General features: G+C 36.2%; 2 long non-coding RNA genes across 2 annotated transcripts; one reads left to right on the forward strand and one right to left on the reverse strand.

Annotated features, from left to right (window-relative positions):
• Positions 1-1151: 1151 nt before the first annotated feature.
• LOC117127452 lies at positions 1152-7607 on the forward strand. Its single transcript, XR_004450462.1, has 3 exons — positions 1152-7018; positions 7136-7279; positions 7370-7607. It is a non-coding gene; the product is annotated as an uncharacterized LOC117127452 (long non-coding RNA).
• A 5506-nt stretch (positions 7608-13113) lies between these two features.
• LOC108869273 lies at positions 13114-23225 on the reverse strand. Its single transcript, XR_004450463.1, has 2 exons — positions 15907-23225; positions 13114-15797 (listed from the first exon to the last, which is right to left on the reverse strand). It is a non-coding gene; the product is annotated as an uncharacterized LOC108869273 (long non-coding RNA).
• Positions 23226-24998: the final 1773 nt, after the last annotated feature.

A 24998-nucleotide genomic window follows, 5' to 3' on the forward strand; every position in this document is an offset into this window, starting at 1 on the left:
ATTGAAAAATATAATGACGCTCATTTTAATAACGCTAACGCCACTAACTAAACCCTAAATCTTAAATTCTAAACTATAAACTTTAAATCTAAACCCTAAACCTTAAATTCTAAACCCTAAACCCAAACCCTATATCTTAAACCTAAATCCTAAACTCTAAACCCAAACCGTAAACTCTAAACCCAAACCCTAGACCTTAAACTCAAACCCTAGATTCTAAATCCAAACCTCGACTCTAAACCCAAATCTTAAACCCTAAAGAAAAAACAACAACATTAACCCAAATTTTTAGGATATAGGATTTGGGTTCAGGGTTTACGATTTGAGTTTAGGGTGTAGGGATTAGGTTTGGATATATGATTTAAGTTTAGAGTCTATGATCTGGCTTTAGGATATAGAGTTTGAGTTTAGGGTTTAAGGTTTGGGTTTAGGGTTTAGGATTTGAGTTTAGGATATAGGGTTTGAGTTTAGGGTTTACAGTTTGGGTTTAGAGTTTAAGGTTTAGAATTTGGGTTTAGGGTTTAGAGTTTAGTTAGTGGCGTTAGCATCATTAAAATTGGCGTTATTATTTTTTTCAATTATTTCAGATTTTTTTAAATAAAATTAATCTATTTTATTATTAATTTAGGTGGCGTTTTGATTGGTAATAAGTGGACACGTGAATTTAAAGGTTCATCCAAGTCTTGTTCTATATATAATATGTTTTTAAAGCATACAAAAAGTAAAATATTTTTGACAAAGAATAAAAGTTTAAATTCACTTTATATTTTAAATAAACAAATTTTAAAATGTCTTTTTTAATGAAAATTTTACATGTATTAAAACGATAGAAATGATAATGACAAATTATTTTTAGAAAAAACCCAAAAAAACCCAAAAAGCCTTAGAGTCCTATAAATACTGGGCTGAACTTCGAATTCTAGGTCTAAAATATTTTCGGACCGGACTGGACTAAAATATATTCGGGCTTAGCGGGTTTAGACCTGACCGGACCAGCCCGAATTGACACCCCCAGGTAACATAACAAAATCAATTTTAAAAGATGATGGTCCAGTTGAAACCAGCTTGATTGATCCCTCTTCTTCATGCGAAAGAAGACAATGGCGCAGCCAATTTGGGATCGGGCTACCCAGAATATATACCAGCTTGATTGATCCCTCGTTCTCTCTCTTCTGGTTTTGTTAACGAGTGAGATGAAGTCCAAGCCGGTGACGTCGTTTTACCTGACTCTCCTCACACCTCCTTTCTTTTGAAACCTTCTTTTCCACCCAGAATGTTTCCACCACTTTAGCTAGTAGTCTCTTGACTTCTTCTTGTCGAGAGCATTCTTCAGTCCACTTCCAAAAGATTCTCAATATTGAATCACATCCAACATATCTCAAACCGGCCTCTTTATTTTACAAAAACATGATAAACTGTGTCTGATCCTCCCTGATGCACTTGCAAGGTCGTTTCTTGAACTTAGGACTTTGCAACAAGCTACAAAAAGAAATTGGTTTGTGTAAGGTTTGGTTTTAGTTCGGTTTGGTTTAATATGATTTTGTTTGTGTTTGTTTATTCGATCGGGTTGATTTTTTAGTTTTTTTCGCGATCAGTTACAAAAATATAATTTATAGGAATATAAACAAATCATATTTGGACACTAAATCAATATTTTCTTCATATTTAAATGTAAAGTCAGACATTACATTAAGATATATAATATATAATTCAATAATATTATATTATTATCTTCAAACTTAGTATAAATATCATAGGTAATTTTTGGTTTTGATGTTAATGTATAAGATTCATATTTTTAGTTGTATTTATTCTATTTATTTAAAAATAAAATGTATAAAATAATGTTTACTTGTTTACGTTAATGGTTAAATATATTAAATTTTAATATTATTAATATATTCAATCTAATTAAAAAATACTTCGGTTTTTTGATTTGGTTCGGTTTAAAACCAAACCAAACTGAACCATTTGGGTTGATAAAATTTTGAACCAAATGGTTTAGACGTATACTTTGGTTTGGATAGGTTTGAGTTCGGTTGGGTCGGTTTGGTTTTGTTGCCCACCCCTTAGAACATGTATCTTGAATATTACGGAACCATGCAGGTGATACAAAAGCATTTTTAAAAGATGATGGTCCAATGAAACCAGCTAGATTGAAATTGTACGCGAAGAAGACACTGGCATGCACACTCGTATTAGAAGAGGGCAAGAGCTCAGTATATATAACCCCGCACACACCCTGGTCAAGAGACCGGTACGCTTCATAGAAACTGGTCCAAAGTTCCATCAACTTATTGTCTCCACTAGGATCACAAGCCCACGTTACTAAGCTCGACGTACTCTTAGTGTGAGCTAAGCTTATATATACAGCAAGGAAAATTTTGTTTCTTCCGATGTGGGCTTTGGTGATTTATAAACAACGTACAGATCACTCCCAACGTCGTCGTTTCTCATAAATTTCCTTTTGTTTCTTCTTCAACACGGAATTTCAGCTTTCCTTTTAGTAATCTGATGGATTCGTCTTCATTACTGCGTAAAGCTGCGTACAGTTTCTGTCAGTTATGCGTTTAGGAATGAAACTACACGAAGACAAACTCAAATTTAGCACAAGGGTTGTGTTGAATATTAGTACTTGTACAAAGCTTGTCTCTGCGTGAGGCCAAACGGGTAAATCCTGTGCGCTCTAAGCTCGTTGTCTCCTTTTAAGCTTGGAGGCCTTTCCTTCTTCCACACCGGCTCATGTTATAAAGACTTGAACTTGGCCAGAACCACAGACTCAAGAGCTTATAGAGTCAGATGTTTACCCCTGGGATTGGACAAGAACGGTTCCATATATCATGTTGTTTGATTAAGTAAGTGAGCAGTTAAGTAAACATAAAGATTGATTCCATCTTGCTGAGAATCAAAGTCCCTTTTGATCGCCATTGATAGTCTTCAAGAACCTCTTCTTGAGCTTGAACCAAAGAACACACACGATATAACCCAGTTTTAGCCGTGTTAACTAATGAGTACATCTCTTCTGGTTTTGGTAACGAGAGAGACGAAGTCCAAGCCGGTGACGTCGTTTTACTTAACTCTCCTCACGTGACTCATCTGAGTATATTAAACCTCCTTTCTTTCAAACCTTCTTTCCCAGCCGGAATGTTTCCACCACTTGCTAGTAGTTTCGCGACTTCTTCTTGTCAAATGCATGCTTCAGTCCACTTACAAAGATTCTAAATGTTGAATCACATCCAACACATCCCAAACCGGCAACTTTCTCTTACAAAAACATGATAACCTGTGTCTGATCCTCCCCTGGTGCACTTGCAAGGTCGTTTCTAGAACTTAGGACTTTGCAACAAAGCTACAAAAAGGACTCGGCTATGATGTAACTTAATTGAGATGACATGGCTTTGGAGGCATACTTCATTACCATCATGGAGCCAATTAAGTTTTGGGAGTTTATGTCACTGCTTCTAGAAGGAGTTGGCTATGAGAGGTACGTTTTCTTTAGAACAAGCTACAAAAATGTTATTCCCCTGGTTAGTCATAGTTAGATATTTCATTTGTTCCCCATGAAAACTGAGTTCATATATTTTTTATGCATATTGATAACTTAATAGAAGTTGGTTTCTTAATTTGAATCTTTGTTTTCTCCGAAATTTATTTTGGTAGATTATTAAAAAAAACTCTTACCAAAGAGATTAACAAGTACATATAAAAACACATTTGGAAGTATACTATTGGTAACCTTTTTTTACCTCGTCTCAGATAAATACTAATTATAATTTTGCAGGCCAAGTATAAAGATACCTGCTGTTGTGATGATGCCCGTAGCACATCTTGTGGAACTGGCATATAAATTACTTGGACGATATGGGATGAAAGTACCATAGCTAACACCTTTTTAGAGTTAGGTTGTTCTGTACCTATAGATATAAGGTAAGGTCTCATACCGTCCCGTTTTTGGGTTACGTATCACAGGAACTCCATCTTCAGCCATCATTTTGGTCCACATACCATAGAAATAGATCAAACCAGAGGCATAGCCATATGCAAATTGTCGGTCATCAAGATGATAGATAGGCATACCCTCTGGAGGGAACTTCATATGAAATTTGGGGGTTACTACTTGAGACGATGAAGGCTTCTCTATGGACTCAGATGCTGAGGCAAAGAGAATATGCTCCACATACCGTGCTCTTCGATGGCGAATAAGAGACGCGGCTGAGCTCAATAGGAATAGAATCTGATATCATGATCGTTTAATTGGCTGGTCGAAGAAGAGAGATGTTAAAATTTATATTAAGACCTAGCTAGAGACACCTAGCCATATGAAAGACCTCGGCTCTACCATATATATATCGTGAAATGAAACAGCGAAGCGGCAGAGAAAATAAATATATATTAGGGCGGCCTTAACATAATCCCAAGAATCATCGAAAAGGACCATGCTGATCGAAAGATTTGTTGATATTAAGGAATAATGTAGTTTGTATTTTTTTGTCAGTTAACCATATTACTAGACTAAGTTCTGATCAGAAAAGACGTTTCTCTAAGGAACATTTCCATCTGACAGTATCTGATCTATATGAAAAAATAGTACACTTCTATTCCCCTGTTTATTACCAATCAAAATGCCATATAGATTAGTAATAAAATACATTCTTTTTTTTTTCAACTCTAAAATAATTGAAAAATATAATGACGCTCATTTTAATAACGCTAACACCATTAACTAAACCCTAAATCTTAAATTCTAAACTATAAACTTTAAATCTAAACCCTAAACCTTAAATTCTAAACCCAAACTCTAAACCCTAAACCCTAAACCCAAACCCTATATCTTAAACCTAAATCCTAAACTCTAAACCCAAACCGTAAACTCTAAACCTAAACCCTAGACCTTAAACTCAAACCCTAGATTCTAAATCCAAACCTCGACTCTAAACCCAAATCTTAAACCCTAAAGAAAAAACGTCAACATTAACCCAAATCTTTAGGATATAGGATTTGGGTTCAGGATTTACGATTTGAGTTTAGGGTGTAGGGATTAGGTTTGGATATATGGTTTGAGTTTAGAGTCTATGATATGGGTTTAGGATATAGGGTTTGAGTTTAGGGTTTAAAGTTTGGGTTTAGGGTTTAGGATTTGGGTTTAGGATACATGGTTTGGGTTTAGAGCTTACAGTTTGGGTTTAGAGTTTAGGGTTTAGGATTTGAGTTTAGGGTTTAGAGTTTAGTTAGTGGCGTTAGTATCATTAAAATTGGTGTTATTATTTTTTTCAATTATTTCAGATTTTTTTAAATAAAGTTAATCTATTTTATTACTAATTTAGGTGGCATTTTGATTGGTAATAAGTGGACATGTGAATTTAAAGGTTCACCTAAGTCTTGTTCTATATATAATATGTTAATAAAGCATATAAAAAGTAAAATATTTTTGACAAAGAATAAAAGTTTAAATTCACTTTATATTTTAAAATAAAAAAATTTTAAAATGTCTTTTTTAATGAAAATTTACATGTATTAAAACAATAGAAATGATAATGACAAATTATTTTTAGAAAAACCCAAAAAAGCCCAAAAAGCCTTAGAGTCCTATAAAGACTGGGCTGAACTTCGAATTTTAGGTCTAAAATATATCCGGACCGGACTGGACTCAAATATTTATGGGCTTAGCGGGTTTAGACCTAACCGGACCAGTCCAAATGGACACCTCCAGGTAACATAACAAAATCAATTTTAAAAGATGATGGTCCAGTTGAAACCAGCTTGATTGATCCCTCTTCTTCATGCGAAAGAAGACAATGGCGCAGCCAATTTGGGATCGGGCTATTCAAAATATATACCCTCACATACTATGGGGTCCAAATAAATTGGTACAGCTTATCGTCTCCACTCGGATCACAAGTCCAAGTGGGCTTGTGAGCAAACCTTATATATACAACAAGGAATTTTTTTCTTTCTACCGATGTGGGCTTTGGTGGCTAAAAACATTTTCTCACATTATAACTCTCTCTACGGTGTCCTTTCTCCTAAAATATGTTTTGTTTCTTCTCCAGTACGCAATTTTTTTATTTTTCTTTGATTACCTGATGAATTCGTTCTCATTACTGCCTGCTTTGTAATTTCTGTCAGATGCGTTTGAAATGAAACTACACGAAGACAACCTCGAATTTAGCACAACGATTGTGTTGAATGTGAGTACTTAAACTCGAGTTTCCCTCAAATTTGAACTTGTACAAAGCTTGTCTCTACGTGAGGCCAAGCGGGTAAATCCTGTGTACTCTAAGCTCCTTGTCTCCTTTTAAAGTCCCTTTTGATCGCTGTAAGGAATTAACCTACTTGTGCTTTTAAGAACTTAGAATAAAAACTGTAACCAAAACGTATTCTCTTTATTAGAATATGTAATTAAGCTTGTATCTTCACAATAGAAAGCTTAGAACCGTAAAGACTAACCCCAACCTAAAGCTCTATATATAACCCCTTATAAATTCCCTGTTACAATAGGCTTAAGACAAATTTCCTATTCCTATATGACTTTGTGTATTTGACCGACACTGTCATAAAAGGAAATAACGTAATCTTCACTTGTTGCAGGATCTGCATATTGGGCTTGAGAATATCAGTTGTGGCCCACTAGTTTCTACAAACTCCACCTTGGGCCCAAATGATTTATTCTCCTCGTGTCTCCTTCCTTTGGTATCATCGACGTCGTCTAGAGCTCTCTTCTTTCTTCCATGGCGACGCTTACGATGATGGTGATTCCAAAATGATGATGGCATTTAATCGTACAGATCCTTCGTCAAGGCTCTCCGATCCACCACTGCATCTCTCCTTTTAAGGATTCCGGCTCAGCTCCTTCGTATCTCTGTCTCGTGAACCCACCACCGAGGTTTCTTCGGCGGCGCCTCTCACTCTGATCCTCACCTATCATGAGAGAAGATCGCGACTTCTTCTTTCTTTTTTTTTTTTTTTTTAGCCATCGGAGATGATAATTTCACCGAAAATATGACGTCCCCTTTTTTCGGTAAGTGTTCATCGATTCTTCAATTTTAGCTGATGTCTCCTTAGTTTCCCTGCTTTAATCCTGTTTTGATAGTGAAAATTCCTTAGTAACATCTCAGTGTTGCCGATCTTCTTTCAGCTTCGCAGGCGCAATTTGTATGCGTCTCCTTTGCTGTATCAACGACTCATGTCTCCCTTCAGCTTTGTTTTTAGCTGTTTAAGACATTCCTATGTCGTTAATCTTTATCCGTCGATCCACCGAGCCTCTTTGTTACCGCTTGAGGTACTCGTCTCCCTTCAGCTTTTGCTTTGCCGTTTAAGACGTTCTCTCATATGTCGTTAGTTAGTCATTCCTGTTTTGGTCTTTTCTCAGCTGCTCCACCTAGAGCTGAGAACTCCTTTCCTTTAGAACTCCTTGCCTCGCATCTTCCTAGCAGGTAACTTCCTTGTAACCATTGAGCTTCCTTGTTATCGATAAGAAGTAACTTGTTTGCTCTAACCTTATTACTTCTTCTTGTGCGAGGTGTATCGATAACGAAGTTACCTGCCGTGCTGGTTTCTCAAGCTATCTTGAGGAGTTCACAACAGAGATCAAACTTTTGCCCTGGTAAGGCCTTAGTTAGAAAGTCTGCTGGGTTCTTGCTAGTATGAATTTTAGATAGAGTAACACTGCCATCTTCAACCACATCTCTGATGAAATGATATTTAGTGTCAACATGCTTGGTTCTTTCGTGATGAACATGATTCTTTGCTAGGGCTATAGCGCTTTGTGAATCACAATTAATCTTGACACTTTCTTGATCAAAACCGAGTTCCTTGCATAGTCTTCTTAGCCATAGAGCTTCTTTCGCAGCCGCGGTTAGTGCCATGTACTCGGCTTCGGTTGTTGAAAGGGCTACTACGTCTTGTAACCCCGATCTCCAGCTTACCGTATTTCCCCAAACTTGAAACACGTATCCTGTGACTGACCTTCTTCTGTCAAGGTCTGTAGCATAATCAGAGTCACAAAATCCCTCAATGCTGAACTTCGATCCTTTAGTAAACGTTAGACACCTTCCTGTTGCTCCTGTTAGGTACCTTAAAACCCACTTAGCAGCTGCCCAATGTTCTCTTCCGGGTTCAGACATGTAACGGCTTATCAATCCAACAGCAAAACCTAGATCAGGTCGGGAACCGACCATTGCGTACATTATGCTTCCTACTGCACTTGAGTATGGAACATCTTCCATATGTTTTCTTTCCTCTTCCTTTTGCTCTGGTTTTAAACTTCTTAGTTTGAACTGAGATGAAGTTGGTGTTACCACGGCCTTTGCATCTGTCATTCCAAAGGTTTCTACTACCTTTCGTAGATAGCCTTCTTGTGATAATATTAGGGTTCCCTTCGCTCTATCTCTTATGATATCCATTCCTAATATTCTTGATGCTTTTCCCAAGTCTTTCATCTCGAATTCCTTGCTCAAACTCTCTTTGATGTTTCTGATTTCTTGATGATCTCCTGAGGCAATGAGCATGTCATCAACGTATAGTAGTAAGAATACAGCTTGTGGCGTCTTAACATTCTTCATATAGACGCATGGATCTTCTTTGCTTCTTACGAATTTTTGAGTCTTCATAAAACAATCAAACCTATGATTCCATCGCCTTGGTGATTGCTTCTCATCCCCTTTCTTAACATAGCCTTCAGGTTGCTTCATCAGAATTCTTTCTTCTAGATCCCCGTGTAAGAACGCCGTCTTCACGTCCATTTGCTCGAGCTCGTAGTCGTTGTTAACCACAAGTGAGAGCATTATGCGAATTGATACATGTTTCACCACCGGAGAAAACACTTCGTTGTAATCAATCCCTTCTTGTTGTGAGAAACCCTGAGCTACCAATCTCACTTTATATCTCGGTTCTTCTACTCCTGGTATCCCGGGTTTTAACTTGAAAATCCACTTGCACCCTACTACTTTTGCATTCTCAGGTTTCTCTATCAAGATCCACGTTCGATTTCGTTTGAGTGAGTCCATTTCTTCATCTGCTCCATTCTTCCATAGCTTTTGTTTCTTGCTCGTCATAGCTTCAGTGAAGGTTTTAGGCTCCTCAATTTCTAACTCGTCTGCTGCGGCTAGTGCATAGGCTACGAAATCTTCATCTTCAAATCTTGATGGTGGTTTTATTTGCCTTCTAACTCGGTCCCTTGCCAGCATGTACCCATCGAGATTTGTTTCTGCGTTTGAAACAGTCTCGTCTTCTTCCTCGGTCATGCTGTCGTCTGAGCTGTTTGACGTTTCCGGTAAGATAGATACTCCACCTGGAGCTGTTAACTCCTCGTCATCGGCATTTGAAGGAGTTGGTCCGTCTATCAAATTTTCTTTGAACGTCACTCGCTTAACTCTCTTTTCTTTTGCGTCTTTTTCAACGCCTTCAACTTCAGTGCCTTTCTTAGGATCTTGTATCGTGTGTTTGTAGAGTTCTTCTTCATTGAACACAACGTTCCTACTAGTGTCACATCTTCTATCTTCTTCAATCCACACACGATATCCCTTAGTACCAAACGGATATCCCATAAATACTCCTTTTATGGCCCTTGGACTTGTTTTTGCTTGAACCTTATGAACAAAAGCCGAACACCCGAACCTCTTAAGGTTGCTCAGGTCGCACTTAGTACCTGTCCATCTCTCCTCAGGTAGTTCATAATCAATTGCAGAGTTAGGAGATCGATTTATCACATATGTGGCTGTTGAAGCAGCTTCGGCCCAGAACTCTTGCCCTAACCCTGTCTCCACGAGCATGCACCGAACCTTGTCCATGATTGTTCGGTTCATTCGTTCTGAAACCCCGTTTTGCTGCGGAGTATATGGACAAGTCTTGTGTCTCTTAATGCCTGAGTCTTTGCAAAGTTTATCAAACTGCTGATTGCAAAACTCAAGGCCATTATCTGTTCGTAGGCACATTATTTTCTTCTTCGTTTGATTTTCGACAGCTTCTTTCCACTCCTTGAATTTGCTTAAGGCTTCATCTTTCGTTTTAAGAAAATAAATCCAAACCTTTCGAGAGTAATCATCTATGAAGCTTATGAAATATTTACTTCCGGATAGACTTTCTGGAGTTGATGGAGCTCCCCATAAATCTGAATGTATGTACTCGAGAATGCCTTTAGTGGTGTGCTTTGCAGCGGGGAAGCTCTGCTTATGAGATTTTCCAAGGACGCACGTCTCACAGAACTCAAACTTGTCCACTTCCTTCTTCGGTACGTAGCCCTTTTCTACTAACACATTCAGATTCTTTAAACTCATATGACATAACCGAGAATGCCATATAGTTGTCTTGTCTATCTCTGCCTTTGACACGTTAACTTCTCCTTTGGATACGGTCCCTTGTAAGTAGTATAGACCTTCGTTGAACTTCCCTGATATGACCTCCTTCCCGTCCTTGTAGAACCTGATCATAAAGTCTTTCCCTTCATATTGGCATCCAGACCGCTCAAGCATCCCATAAGATATCAAGTTCCGGCTCATAGTCGGCATGTATCTCACATCCTTGAGAACCACCACGGTTCCATCGGGTCTCACGATCCTTATTTTACCAATACCTTTTACATCACAGTGTGTATTGTTTGCCATTAGAACTCTGCCACCTTCGAATTCTTCTAGGTCAAACAAGACATCTTTGTTTGGAGTGATGTGGAAAGAACATCCTGAGTCCATTACCCATTCTTCTTTTGTGTCTTTAGTACTTACAGTTAGTACTAAGGGTTGTTTCGGTTCCTCAGCTATATTAGCGGACTTGTATGACTTCTTATCTGGACACTCTCGCTTCCAATGTCCCTCCTTGCCGCATATGAAACAACCTTTATTGTTTTTGTCATACTTCTGCCTAGATTTAGATCTCCCATACCTGCTCTTAGACCTTCCTTTCCCATTACCGTTGGCTCCTTTGTTTGATCGGTTAGACGATCTTCCTCTATCCTCAACATATAAGCCCTCATCTTGAGACTTAGATAGCTTACCACTTTCCAATAACTCTCTCTCCTTAGATCGTGCAGCTCCGGTTACTTCGTTAATCTTGAGAGTGTCTCTACCGTATTTGAGGGTCTCCTTGAGTTGATCATATCGCTGAGGCATTGAGTTTAGTAGTAGTATAGCTTGAACTTCTTCATCAACCTCCACGCTCAAGTTATTTAAATCTGTCACTAGTTTTAGGAAGTAATCAACGTTTGCATCAATCGTCTTTGAATCGTTCATCTTGAAAGTGTAAAATTTGTGTTGTAGGTAAATACGATTCGGCAAGGACGTCTCCGTGTACAGCGTGTTGAGAGCTGTCCACATCGCAGCAGCCGTATCACAGTTGCAGATCTTTCTTAGGACTTGGTTTCCTACATTCACAACAATGAGATCTTTCGCTTTCTCTGATTTCCCGAGCTTGACGGGATCAATGGTAGGGATAGCTTCAGCTTCTTTCTTCTCCGTGTCCTTCAAGGTATCATCACCTTCTTCCTTGTTGACTGGTGAATCCATTAGAAGCTTCTCATCTGTTAGGATATCCTTTAGCCCTAGGACACCAAAGTGAGCCATCATCCGAACCTTCCATAGCGAAAAATCTCCTGTTCCATCGAACCGATCTATGTCGATCCTCTCAATCTTTGGTTTAGTCATTCTTGTTCAAGCACCCTTGCAATCAAAACCTGGATTGCTCTGATACCACTTGTAAGGAATTAACCTACTTGTGCTTTTAAGAACTTAGAATAAAAACTGTAACCAAAACGTATTCTCTTTATTAGAATATGTAATTAAGCTTGTATCTTCACAATAGAAAGCTTAGAACCGTAAAGACTAACCCCAACCTAAAGCTCTATATATAACCCCTTCTAAATTCCCTGTTACAATAGGCTTAAGACAAATTTCCTATTCCTATATGACTTTGTGTATTTGACCGACACTGTCATAAAAGGAAATAACGTAATCTTCACTTGTTGCAGGATCTGCATATTGGGCTTGAGAATATCAGTTGTGGCCCACTAGTTTCTACAATCACCACTGATAGTTTTCAAGAACCTCTCTTCTTGAGCTTGAATCAAAGAACACACACGATATAATATAACCCAGTTGGCCGTGTTAACTAATGGGTGCATCCGGTTAGTACGTTCCATAGATAAACGGAAATCACCTCCGGAGTGGTTGTACAAAGACTTTCGCTCACCACCGATTACAGCTCAATCGGTTTAGAAGAACATCTTCTATACTCTCTAACCTCTCAATCTCTGTTTTTTAATTGCTCAAGAACTCATGGACATAGACGACGGCTCTCGTTCTCTCTCTTCTGGTTTTGTTAACGAGTGAGACGAAGTCCAAGCCGGTAACGTCGTTTTACCTGACTCTCCTCACACCTCCTTTCTTTTGAACCCTTCTTTTCCACCCAGAATGTTTCCACCACTTTAGCTAGTAGTCTCGTGACTTCTTCTTGTCAAGAGCATTCTTCAGTCCACTTCCAAAAGATTCTCAATATTGAATCACATCCAACATATCTCAAACCGGCCTCTTTATTTTACAAAAACATGATAAACTGTGTCTGATCCTCCCTGATGCACTTGCAAGGTCGTTTCTTGAACTTAGGACTTTGCAACAAGCTACAAAAAGAAATTGGTTTGTGTTAGGTTTGGTTTTAGTTTGGTTTGGTTTAATATGATTTTGTTTGTGTTTGTTTATTCGATCGGGTTGATTTTTTAGTTTTTTTCGCGATCAGTTACAAAAATATAATTTATAGGAATATAAACAAATCATATTTGGACACTAAATCAATATTTTCTTCATATTTAAATGTAAAGTCAAACATTACATTAAGATATATAATACTAGGATCGGCCCGCCCTACGGGCGGGATGAAAATTTAAAAACAATTTAAATAGTTAGAATAAATTTTTAATATAAATTTGTATCATATAAAAATATACATATTAGTTAAATATTGTACATGTTAATGTATTTGAATACTAAATAGACTATGAAGCTACCAATATTTGTTTTGATTGGGAATATTTGCTTGCTTTGATTATTGTTGAATGAACTATGTAAATTAAATTGGTTGGTAAGCTGTTAGTACAAAACTATATGTGATGTCTTGGGATTTTTGCTCCTATAACATCTTTCTTTTGAGGTTGGGACGTTCATCGGGTTTAGTTGTATGTGGTTATTGTTTTGATTAAGTTATTTAAAGTACTTTTCTTTTCATGGTTATATACATGCAGGTTTCCTTTTTCTTTATTTGGCCAAATATTGGAAATTATAAATATACCCTACCACTAAAAATATTTCTATGTATATACATAATTTTAAAAAAAATTATTATTCAATGTTTATTCCACTTTGATTAGGACAATAAGTTGAATATATCTTAGACCACAAATCATAAATATTCTCAGTCTTATACATTTTGTTTTTCAAGTTATTGTTACTTTTATTTCCTTTTATACATTTCTTCTAATATTTATGTATGCATCCATAATATTTTTTTAAAAGGAGTTTTCATTAACTAATGTATTTATTGTAGTTTTAAATATATTATAGTTTTCGTGCACTTGATTAAAATTTTTTGGCGTTGGTGGTATTTGAAGTGGTTGAGAATCTGAATAGATATTTACTTTCATAAATTTTTTGGTGTATGTTTAAAAATAAAAATTTATAAAGGCTTTTAAATCATATGAATATAATTATATAATATTCAACACACTACTGTTGACTGTTTATATACTTAAAATTCTAACGTAAGTAATTGCAATTTTGTTGAACTCATAGATTCGTTGCTAATTTATAAATTATCACAGGATGAGCTACATAGGGTAAAGATTGCTTTGATGATAATATAACGTCCATATCGTAACGTGTTTTTTTATGTACTATGTATTAAGAAATAATTAACACATTCAACAATATTAAAGAGTAAAAAACCCTGTCAATTGTTCATAGAATAAGCCAAAAGTTAAACTCAAGTCCAGCCAAAGAAATAAAATCCAGTACCGATAAGCTCAAGTGATGCGTCTCATTTCGCAGAAGAGAGACACGTGTCAGTCTGTCAGAGAGTGACTTTCCACGTGGATAGCTTAGGAGAACGGCAAATATATATTTTAAATTTGTTTCTTAATCTATAAGGTATGAAAGTTGCATTCATGTTTGGTTAGAACTTGTATCTCATATGAGTCTTTTGTGTGTGGTATAATTGCAGATTTGCATAAGGGACATTTGTTATTTGTTAAAGAAGTTCAAATAATTTGTTTTTATTTATTTTGATCTTTGAAATAATATTCTAAGACCATGGTTAACATATATTTTGCTAAGTTATGAAACAAACTTCATTATCTGCTTGTAGTAGTAACATGTGCTATACTGTTTTTAAGGTCGTAACGATAAAATATAATTGTTTCTCATATACTTCTATAAATTGTCAAACATCAAAAGCTGGTTATTCCAACTCGGATAGTGATTTTTTTGATAGGTTTCTAACAATTGGTCTCTTTTTTTCTATCCAAATTTATCTATAATTGATTGATCGCCGCATGCTAACTCTGTTGTCGGACAACATTTCGGTATTTCAGTCACATATTCTGCTTAAACGAAATAAACAAAAATAAATAATTTTAGATTCTCATTAACTGGCATACACAAAGCCATGAATAACCAAAACGAAATTTGTTTGTAAAACAACTGATTTTTCAGTTTTAAAATCTGAAACATCAAAACCAAGTGAAATTTGTTTTAGATTTTGCTTAAAATGATCTTAGCAAACAAAACAACACAACCGAAGCTAAGAGTCATTATTACATAAATACAATATTAACTAAAGCATATTATATTTTTAGAAAATATACCTTAACATTATTTCCAACTTGAATGGGTTTAATAATTCGTTTCAGTTTTTCTATTAAACCAACAAAACAAAAAACCAATTAAACCAGTAAACCAAAGATAATCAAACCAAAGCATAAGTCGGATAAACCATCCCTCCAGATTTTTTTTTTCAAAATGCAAGAAGTATGTATATCGAGTTTTAATTACCTGACGAACAACGGCAGAAGAAACATCAGCAAAGCTGAGATCAGGAAAAGGCATAGCACAACAATAAATCTCCCTTAAACATATCCCAAAGATGCAAACATCACATCTTCTATTGTATGGCTTACCATCAAGAACCTAACCACACAAGTGTAAGCATTACAGATTTTGAAACCATAATAAGAAGCAAGCTTTAATGTTAAAAGAATGATGTTTGTGTGTTACCTCCGTAGCCTGTGTATCCGAGAGTACCAGTTTCTCTAGTCATATCCTTTGGTAGATCTATCCTTTGGATTATGAGATTCAACTCTAGCCACTCCAAAATCAAAAGCATGTACTCTGTTTTCATATCTCCATAAACAATTCTATATGAATGCAAATAAATTAGCATGCAAAAGATCAATCACAATTGTATATCACAAAGATTCCTTTCTTTCTTTTAGATTAATGAAGAATAAAAAAGAGTTATGTTTTGTAAATTTACACACATGAGAAATTGAGAGCAAGCTGGACAACAGTTCTAACCAGTTATGGATCAAGAGTGAAAAGAGAGTTTTGTTTTGGGAATCTTCAAGTGCCTTCCAGTGCCATGAGTTGTTCATATACAGAACCTAAGGAGCTCAGTCGTATTAAATTAAGATTCTATGTACCTTCGACGAACTCTGCAAGTATGGTGAAGCGCTATGGATGAATCTGAATGTTTGAAGTGGTGGTGGGAAGAAAGAAAAGGGAAGATGAGGAGGACATCCTTTTCATAAATCAGGAGAGGCCTGTCTGCAAATTCGAGAGAAAAAAACGAAACTTAAGCCATAGTTCACAGAATTAGTTTACTGGTTAGTTTAGAACGAACGATAGGATGATTCTGAAAGTAGGAAAGGCTTACCTTTTTATAGCTGAACATTCACCGCCTTGCAAAATAAGAACTCGGATTGAATACAGATCGTGGGTGATAGATTAATGGAGGGTTTTAATAGATTCGGTAACTGTTATCCTTTTGCACTATGAGGAAGAAGATGAAAGATCGCTTGCAAAAACCAAATCCTCGTGAGCTCTGGACAGGCGAAGAAGAAGATGGGGCCAACCCTAAATGAAAACACGTCGTTTCATTTAGGTGGAGATAAATAAACGGGCCGTACTATAATAAGTTAACACAAAGCCCATATATAACATAAGCCCCACACGATTACATACGTTTAATGAAACGCAGCGGATCGATTTTTTGCCACGTGTCGCACTCTGAAGAAACGATTTGATGACGTGTCTTGCCCTGGAGAGAGACCAACAATTTTTTATATATATAGATATAATATATAATTCAATAATATTATATTATTATCTTCAAACTTAGTATAAATATCATAGGTAATTTTTGGTTTTAATGTTAATGTATAAGATTCATATTTTTAGTTGTATTTATTCTATTTATTTAAAAATAAAATGTATAAAATAATGTTTACTTGTTTACGTTAATGGTTAAATATATTAAATTTTAATATTATTAATATATTCAATCTAATTAAAAAATACTTCGGTTTTTTGATTTGGTTCGGTTTAAAACCAAACCAAACTGAACCATTTGGGTTGATAAAATTTTGAACCAAATGGTTTAGACGTATACTTTGGTTTGGATAGGTTTGAGTTCGGTTGGGTCGGTTTGGTTTTGTTGCCCACCCCTTAGAACATGTATCTTGAATATTACGGAACCATGCAGGTGATACAAAAGCATTTTTAAAAGATGATGGTCCAATGAAACCAGCTAGATTGAAGTTGTACGCGAAGAAGACACTGGCATGCACACTCGTATTAGAAGAGGGCAAGAGCTCAGTATATATAACCCCGCACACACCCGGGTCAAGAGACCGGTACGCTTCATAGAAACTGGTCCAAAGTTCCATCAACTTATTGTCTCCACTAGGATCACAAGCCCACGTTACTAAGCTCGACGTACTCTTAGTGTGAGCTAAGCTTATATATACAGCAAGGAAAATTTTGTTTCTTCCGATGTGGGCTTTGGTGATTTATAAACAACGTACAGATCACTCCCAACGTCGTCGTTTCTCATAAATTTCCTTTTGTTTCTTCTTCAACACGGAATTTCAGCTTTGCTTTTAGTAATCTGATGGATTCGTCTTCATTACTGCGTAAAGCTGCGTACAGTTTCTGTCAGTTATGCGTTTAGGAATGAAACTACACGAAGACAAACTCAAATTTAGCACAAGGGTTGTGTTGAATATTAGTACTTGTACAAAGCTTGTCTCTGCGTGAGGCCAAACGGGTAAATCCTGTGCGCTCTAAGCTCGTTGTCTCCTTTTAAGCTTGGAGGCCTTTCCTTCTTCCACACCGGCTCATGTTATAAAGACTTGAACTTGGCCAGAACCACAGACTCAAGAGCTTATAGAGTCAGATGTTTACCCCCTGGGATTGGACAAGAACGGTTCCATATATCATGTTGTTTGATTAAGTAAGTGAGCAGTTAAGTAAACTGCTTTTACGTCAGAAAGATTGATTCCATCTTGCTGAGAATCAAAGTCCCTTTTGATCGCCATTGATAGTCTTCAAGAACCTCTTCTTGAGCTTGAACCAAAGAACACACACGTTATAACCCAGTTTTAGCCGTGTTAACTAATGAGTACATCTCTTCTGGTTTTGGTAACGAGAGAGACGAAGTCCAAGCCGGTGACGTCGTTTTACTTAACTCTCCTCACGTGACTCATCTGAGTATATTAAACCTCCTTTCTTTCAAACCTTCTTTCCCAGCCGGAATGTTTCCACCACTTGCTAGTAGTTTCGCGACTTCTTCTTGTCAAATGCATGCTTCAGTCCACTTACAAAGATTCTAAATGTTGAATCACATCCAACACATCCCAAACCGGCAACTTTCTCTTACAAAAACATGATAAACTGTGTCTGATACTCCCCTGGTGCACTTGCAAGGTTGTTTCTAGAACTTAGGACTTTGCAACAAAGCTACAAAAAGGACTCGGCTATGATGTAACTTAATTGAAATGACATGGCTTTGGAGGCATACTTCATTACCATCATGGAGCCAATTAAGTTTTGGGAGTTTATGTCACTGCTTCTAGAAGGACTTGGCTATGAGAGGTACGTTTTCTTTAAAACAAGCTACAAAAATGTTCTTCCCCTGGTTAGTCATAGTTAGATATTTCATTTGTTCCCCATGAAAATTCAGTTCATATATTTTTTATGCATATTGATAACTTAATAGAAGTTGGTTTCTTAATTTGAATCTTTGTTTTCTCCGAAATTTATTTTGGTAGATTATTAAAAAAAACTCTTACCAAAGAGATTAACAAGTACATATAAAAACACATTTGGAAGTATACTATTGGTAACCTTTTTTTACCTCGTCTCAGATAAATACTATATTATAATTTTGCAGGCCAAGTATAAAGATACCTGCTGTTGTGATGATGCCCGTAGCACATCTTGTGGAACTGGCATATAAATTACTTGGACGATATGGGATGAAAGCAGGGGCGGAGGCAGAGAGGATAGTGTGGGGTCAGGTGACCCCACTAAAATTGGAGAAAAAAAAATTTTGGTGTATTTTTTTAAAAATTATTGTAATAATTAGTTAAAATATAGTATTTGACCCCACTAATTTCTGTATAAATTTTTATATGTCCTTTAAATTTTGTAAGAAAAATATATATTTCTGTAATAATATATATATATATATTAAATTTATATATTATGACCCCAGTCAAAAATATTTCTGGCTCCGCCACTGGATGAAAGTACCATAGCTAACACCTTTTTAGAGTTAGGTTGTTCTGTACCTATAGATATAAGGTAAGATCTCATACCGGCCCGTTTTTGGGTTACGTATCACAGGAACTCCATCTTCAGCCTTCATTTTGGTCCACATACCATAGAAATAGATCAAACCAGAGGCATAGCCATATGCAAATTGTCGGTCATCAAGATGATAGATAGGCATACCCTCTGGAGGGAACTTCATATGAAATTTGGGGGTTACTACTAGAGACGATGAAGGCTTCTCTATGGACTCAGATGCTGAGGCAAAGAGAATATGCTCCACACACCGTGCTCTTCGATGGCGAGTAAGAGACGCGGCTGAGCTCAATAGGTATAGAATCTGATATCATGATCGTTTAGTTGGCTGGTCGAAGAAGAGAGATGTTAAAATTTATATTAAGACCTAGAGGCACCTAGCCATATGAAAGACCTCTACAGCGAAGCGGCAGAGAAAATAAATATATATTAGGGCGGCCTTAACATAATCCCAAGAATCATCGAAAAGAACCATGCTGATCGAAAGATTGTTGATATTAAGGAATAATGTAGTTTGTATTTTTTTGTCAGTTAACCATATTACTAGACTAAGTTCTGATCAGAAAAGACGTATCTCTAAGGAACATTTCCATCTGACAGTATCTGATCTATATGAAAAAATAGTACACTTATATTCCCATTCTTATTATCAATCAAAATGCCACTTAGATAAGTAATAAAATACATTATTTTTTTTTAAACTCTAAAATAATTGAAAAATATAATGATGCGCATTTTAATAACGTTAACGCCACTAACTAAACCCTAAATCTTAAATTCTAAACTATAAACTTTAAATCTAAACCCTAAACCCTAAATTCTAAACCCAAACTCTAAACCCTAAACCCAAACCCTATATCTTAAACCTAAGTCCTAAACTCTAAACCCAAACCGTAAACTCTAAACCCAAACCCTAGACCTTAAACTCAAACCCTAGATTCTAAATCCAAACCTCGACTCTAAACCCAAATCTTAAACCTTAAAAAAACGTCAACATTAACCCAAATCTTTAGGATATAGGATTTGGGTTCAGAGTTTACGATTTGAGTTTAGGGTGTAGGGATTAGGTTTGGATATATGGTTTGAGTTTAGAGTCTATGATCTGGGTTTAGGATATAGAGTTTGAGTTTAGGGTTTAAGGTTTGGGTTTAGGATTTAGGATTTGGGTTTAGGATATAGGGGTTGGGTTTAGGGTCTATCGTTTGGATTTAGAGTTAAGGGTTTAGGGTTTAGGGTTTAGAGTTTAGTTAGTGGCGTTAGCATCATTAAAATTGGCATTATTTTTTTTTTTCAATTATTTCAGATTTTTTAAATAAAATTAATCTATTTTATTATTAATTTAGGTGGCATTTTGATTGGTAATAAGTGGACATGTGAATTTAAAGGTTCACCCAAGTCTTATTCTATATATAATATGTTTTTAAAGCATACAAAAAGTAAAATATTTTTGACAAAGAATAAAAGTTTAAATTCACTTTATATTTTAAAATAAACAAATTTTAAAATGTCCTTTTTAATGAAAATTTACATGTATTAAAACGATAGAAATGATAATGACAAATTATTATTAGAAAAACCCAAAAAAACCCAAAAAGCCTTAGAGTCCTATAAAGACTGGGCTGAACTTCGAATTCTAGGTCTAAAATATTTCCAGACCGGACTGGACTCAAATATTTACGGGCTTAGCGGGTTTAGACTTGACCGGACCAGCCCGAATTGACACTCCCATGTAACATAACAAAATCAATTTTAAAAGATGATGGTCCAGTTGAAACCAGCTTGATTGATCCCTCTTCTTCATGCGAAAGAAGACAATGGCGCAGCCAATTTGGAATCGGGCTACCCAGAATATATACCCTCACATACTATGGGGTCCAAATAAATTGGTACAACTTATCGTCTCCACTCGGATCACAAGTCCACGTGGGCTTGTGAGCAAACCTTATATATACAACAAGGAATTTTTTTCTTTTTACCGATGTGGGCTTTGGTGGCTAAAAGCATTTTCTCACATTATCACTCTCTCGACGGCGTCCTTTCTCCTAAAATATATTTTGTTTCTTCTCCAGTACTCAATTTTTTTTATTTTTTTTTGATTACTTGATGAATTCGTTCTCATTACTGCCTGCTTTGTAATTTCTGTCAGATGCGTTTGAAATGAAACTACACGAAAACAACCTCGAATTTAGCACAACGATTGTGTTGAATGTGAGTACTTAAACTCGAGTTTCCCTCAAATTTGAACTTGTACAAAGCTTGTCTCTACGTGACGCCAAGCGGGTAAATCATGTGTACTCTAAGCTCTTTGTCTCCTTTTAAAGTCCCTTTTGATCGCCACTGATAGTTTTCAAGAACCTCTCTTCTTGAGCTTGAATCAAAGAACACACACAATATAACCCAGTTGGCTGTCTTAACTAATGGGTGCATCCGGTTAGTACGTTCCATAGATAAACGGAAATCACCTCCGGAGTGGTTGTACAAAGACTTTCGCTCACCAACGATTACAGCTCAATCGGTTTAGAAGAACATTTTCTATACTCTCTAACCTCTCAATCTCTGTTTTTTAATTGCTCAAGAACTCATCGACATAGACGGCTCTCGTTCTCTCTCTTCTGGTTTTGTTAACGAGTGAGACGAAGTCCAAGCCGGTGACGTCGTTTTACCTGACTCTCCTCACACCTCCTTTCTTTTGAAACCCTCTTTTCCACCAAGAATGTTTCCACCACTTTAGCTAGTAGTCTCGTGACTTCTTCTTGTCAAGAGCATTCTTCAGTCCACTTCCAAAAGATTCTCAATATTGAATCACATCCAACATATCTCACACCGGCCTCTTTATTTTACAAAAACATGATAAACTGTGTCTGATCCTCCCTCATGCACTTGCAAGGTCGTTTCTTGAACTTAGGACTTTGCAACAAGCTACAAAAAGAAATTGGTTTGTGTTAGGTTTGGTTTTAGTTCGGTTTGATTTAATATGATTTTGTTTGTGTTTGTTTATTCGATCGGGTTGATTTTTTAGTTTTTTTCGTGATCAGTTACAAAAATATAATTTATAGGAATATAAACAAATCATATTTGGACACTAAATCAATATTTTCTTCATATTTAAATGTAAAGTCAAACATTACATTTGGATATATAATATATAATTCAATAATATTATATTATTATCTTCAAACTTAATATAAATATCATAGGTAATTTTTGGTTTTGATGTTAATGTATAAGATTCATATTTTTAGTTGTATTTATTCTATTTATTTAAAAATAAAATGTATAAAATTATGTTTACTTGTTTAGGTTAATGGTTAAATATATTAAATTTTAATATTATTAATATATTTAATCTAATTAAAAAATACTTCGGTTTTTTGATTTGGTTCGGTTTAAAACCAAACCAAACTGAACCATTTGGGTTGATAAAATTTTGAACCAAATGGTTTAGACGTATACTTTGGTTTGGGTAGGTTTGAATTCGGTTGGGTCGGTTTGGTTTTGTTGCCCACTCCTTAGAACATGTATCTTGAATATTACGGAACCATGCAGGTGATACAAAGATTCTCAATGTTGAATCACATCCAACACATCTCAAACCGGCAACTTTCTTTTACAAAAACATGATAAACTGTGCGTGATCCTCCCCTGGTGCACTTGCAAGGTCGTTTCTAGAACTTAGGACTTTGCAACAAGCTACAAAAAGGACTCGGCTATGATGTAACTTAATTGAGATAAGATGGCTTTGGAGGCATACTTCATTACCAACATGGAGCCAATTAAGTTTTGGGAGTTTATGTCACTGCTTCTAGAAGGACTTGGCTATGAGAGGTAGGTTTCTTTAAAACAGGCTACAAAAAGGTTCTTCCCCTGGTTAGTCCTAGTTAGATATTTCATTTGTTCCCCCATGAACTCAGTTCATATAATTTTTATGCATATTGATAACTTAATAGAAGTTGGTTTCTTAATTTGAATTTTTGTTTTCTCCGAAATTTATTTTGGTAGATTACAAAGAAAAATTCTTACCAAAGAGATTAGCAAGTACATATAAAAACACATTTGGAATTAATGTTTCTTTCTATTGGTAGCATTTTTTTACCTCGTCTCAGATAAATACTATATTATAATTTTGCAGGCCAAGTATAAAGATACCTGCTGTTGTGATGATGCCCGTAGCACATCTTGTGGAACTGGCATATAAATTACTTGGACGATTGATGTTAGGAGTTTTCAAGGCTCCTAAGACAAATGTTGTAGTATAAAAGATTGTCGAACCAGTTCTGAGGGATATCAAAGCACTGAGAATGCAAGTACTCACTTAATCTAAGTGCAACCAATGATTTAGATGAGTTTTAAGCTATGAATAAAACTAAAAAGCGATAACAGAATGATACTTTCTTGACTAAGGGAAAAGAGAATTCATGGGCATAGGAATTAGACCTTGGGTGATCAAGTAGCGAACTAAGGATGGCAAATGATCAATCAAACTATCAACCTTAAGCCTAGACACAATTCTAAGCAAGCTCTATGTCTAGATGAATGCTCATTTGCTAACACATCTCAAACATCAAATGTCTTTGGTTGAATAATATGAAAGCAATCATTACTAACAAGTCTATTAGCTATCTTAGCACCTTTAACAACAAATGTCTTTGGCAAAGTATACTAAAAGCCTAGGAGAGTTGTCTCGGGCATTTCATCGAACACCTTTCGGGTGAGAAATGCCTAAGGATCAACAACTGAGTGGCCAACTCAGAAGATGCATTATGATTACTCTACTAGCAAGGAAATATGAATGATCTACACTAAAACATCCTAGCTCTAACCTAATCACCCTTAATCTCCCTAACCCATGAATTCAAAAGGTGATTACTCACTAATCTCCATGATTCCTCTTAAACCCATATTGGATTCTAGATTAACCATGTAGAGAAATAGATAAGAATTCAACAAGAACACAAGATGAAAGCAATGAAATCTGAATCAAAAGAGGTTTTTTACTAGTTCTCCTCTAGAAAAGAGATTATTTTGCCTCCAATGGCTTACAAAAGTACTTAACTTAGGTTTAGAAAGTGTAAAACATCAAAACAAATGACCAAAAGGTCCCTGAAATAACATAAAAAATCGTCCAAGCAAAACACCCGGAGTGACCTAGCATAGTCGCTCCAGGAGGTCACTCCCGACGCGTTTTTTCGTGTCTCGGCGCGTCAAAACGCGAGTGACTTGAGCTGGTCGCTCTGGCTGGTCGCTCTGGCTGGGAGTGACTTGAGCTAGTCGCTCTGGCTGGTCGCTCTGGCTGGGAGCGACCTCGGTAGGTCGCTCTGAGAGGTCACTCTGCGATGCTCGACCAGGATGGATATGCCTCTAGTAAATTGATCATAACTCCTTCATTACATCTCCAAATGACTTGAAACCACTTCCATTAGAAAGCTAACTCAATTTTCTGTGTCTCCACAAAATCTTAGCAACAGGAGATTTCTCTAAAGGCTCCATCCATGCTCATCTTTCACCTCCTTTTGGATCACAATGCTCCCAAACATCTCAAATCACTCCATGGCACACTCCAACACCTAATAAGGACAATGAATGCAAAATGCAACCTAGACATGGCTAAATCCTAATCTATATGATGAAAATGCTCATGGATGAATGGATAAAACAATGTAAATATGCAAGATATCAACTCCCCCAAACTTGTTCTTTTACTTGTCCACAAGTGAACTTTCTAGAACTCATAAGGAGAGAGGTTGAAGGTGGGAGCACATAGCCAAAAGAAACACAACTAGCACACTCTCTTATTACACTCTAGCTTCTCTAGGCCTATCTCAACTCTTTTTGCTCTTACACTCATCATCAAGCATCCACACATTCAAATCAACCAACTCTCACATTCATTAAGCACAAAACATTAGGTGAATTCTTGCAAATGGTCAGTTGGTCCAAATCATTTGGTTGGGTAAGAGAAGGTTTTTATTCAAGTGATTCAAGAGGTTCAAAACATATGATCTTTAAGGTGGTTTACTCTCGAAACAAGTAGACTTGACATTGCACATAATATATCTAAGAAAGGGATCAACTCATGCTTACAATGCTCAATCTCCATTGTTCTACCCTTTTCCCAAACATACAATTACACAATCATTCCCAAATGTCAAACCCAACTCA

This window comes from Brassica rapa, chromosome A08, assembly GCF_000309985.2.
Source record: "Brassica rapa cultivar Chiifu-401-42 chromosome A08, CAAS_Brap_v3.01, whole genome shotgun sequence".
In the NCBI taxonomy this organism is placed as follows: Eukaryota; Viridiplantae; Streptophyta; class Magnoliopsida; order Brassicales; family Brassicaceae; genus Brassica; species Brassica rapa.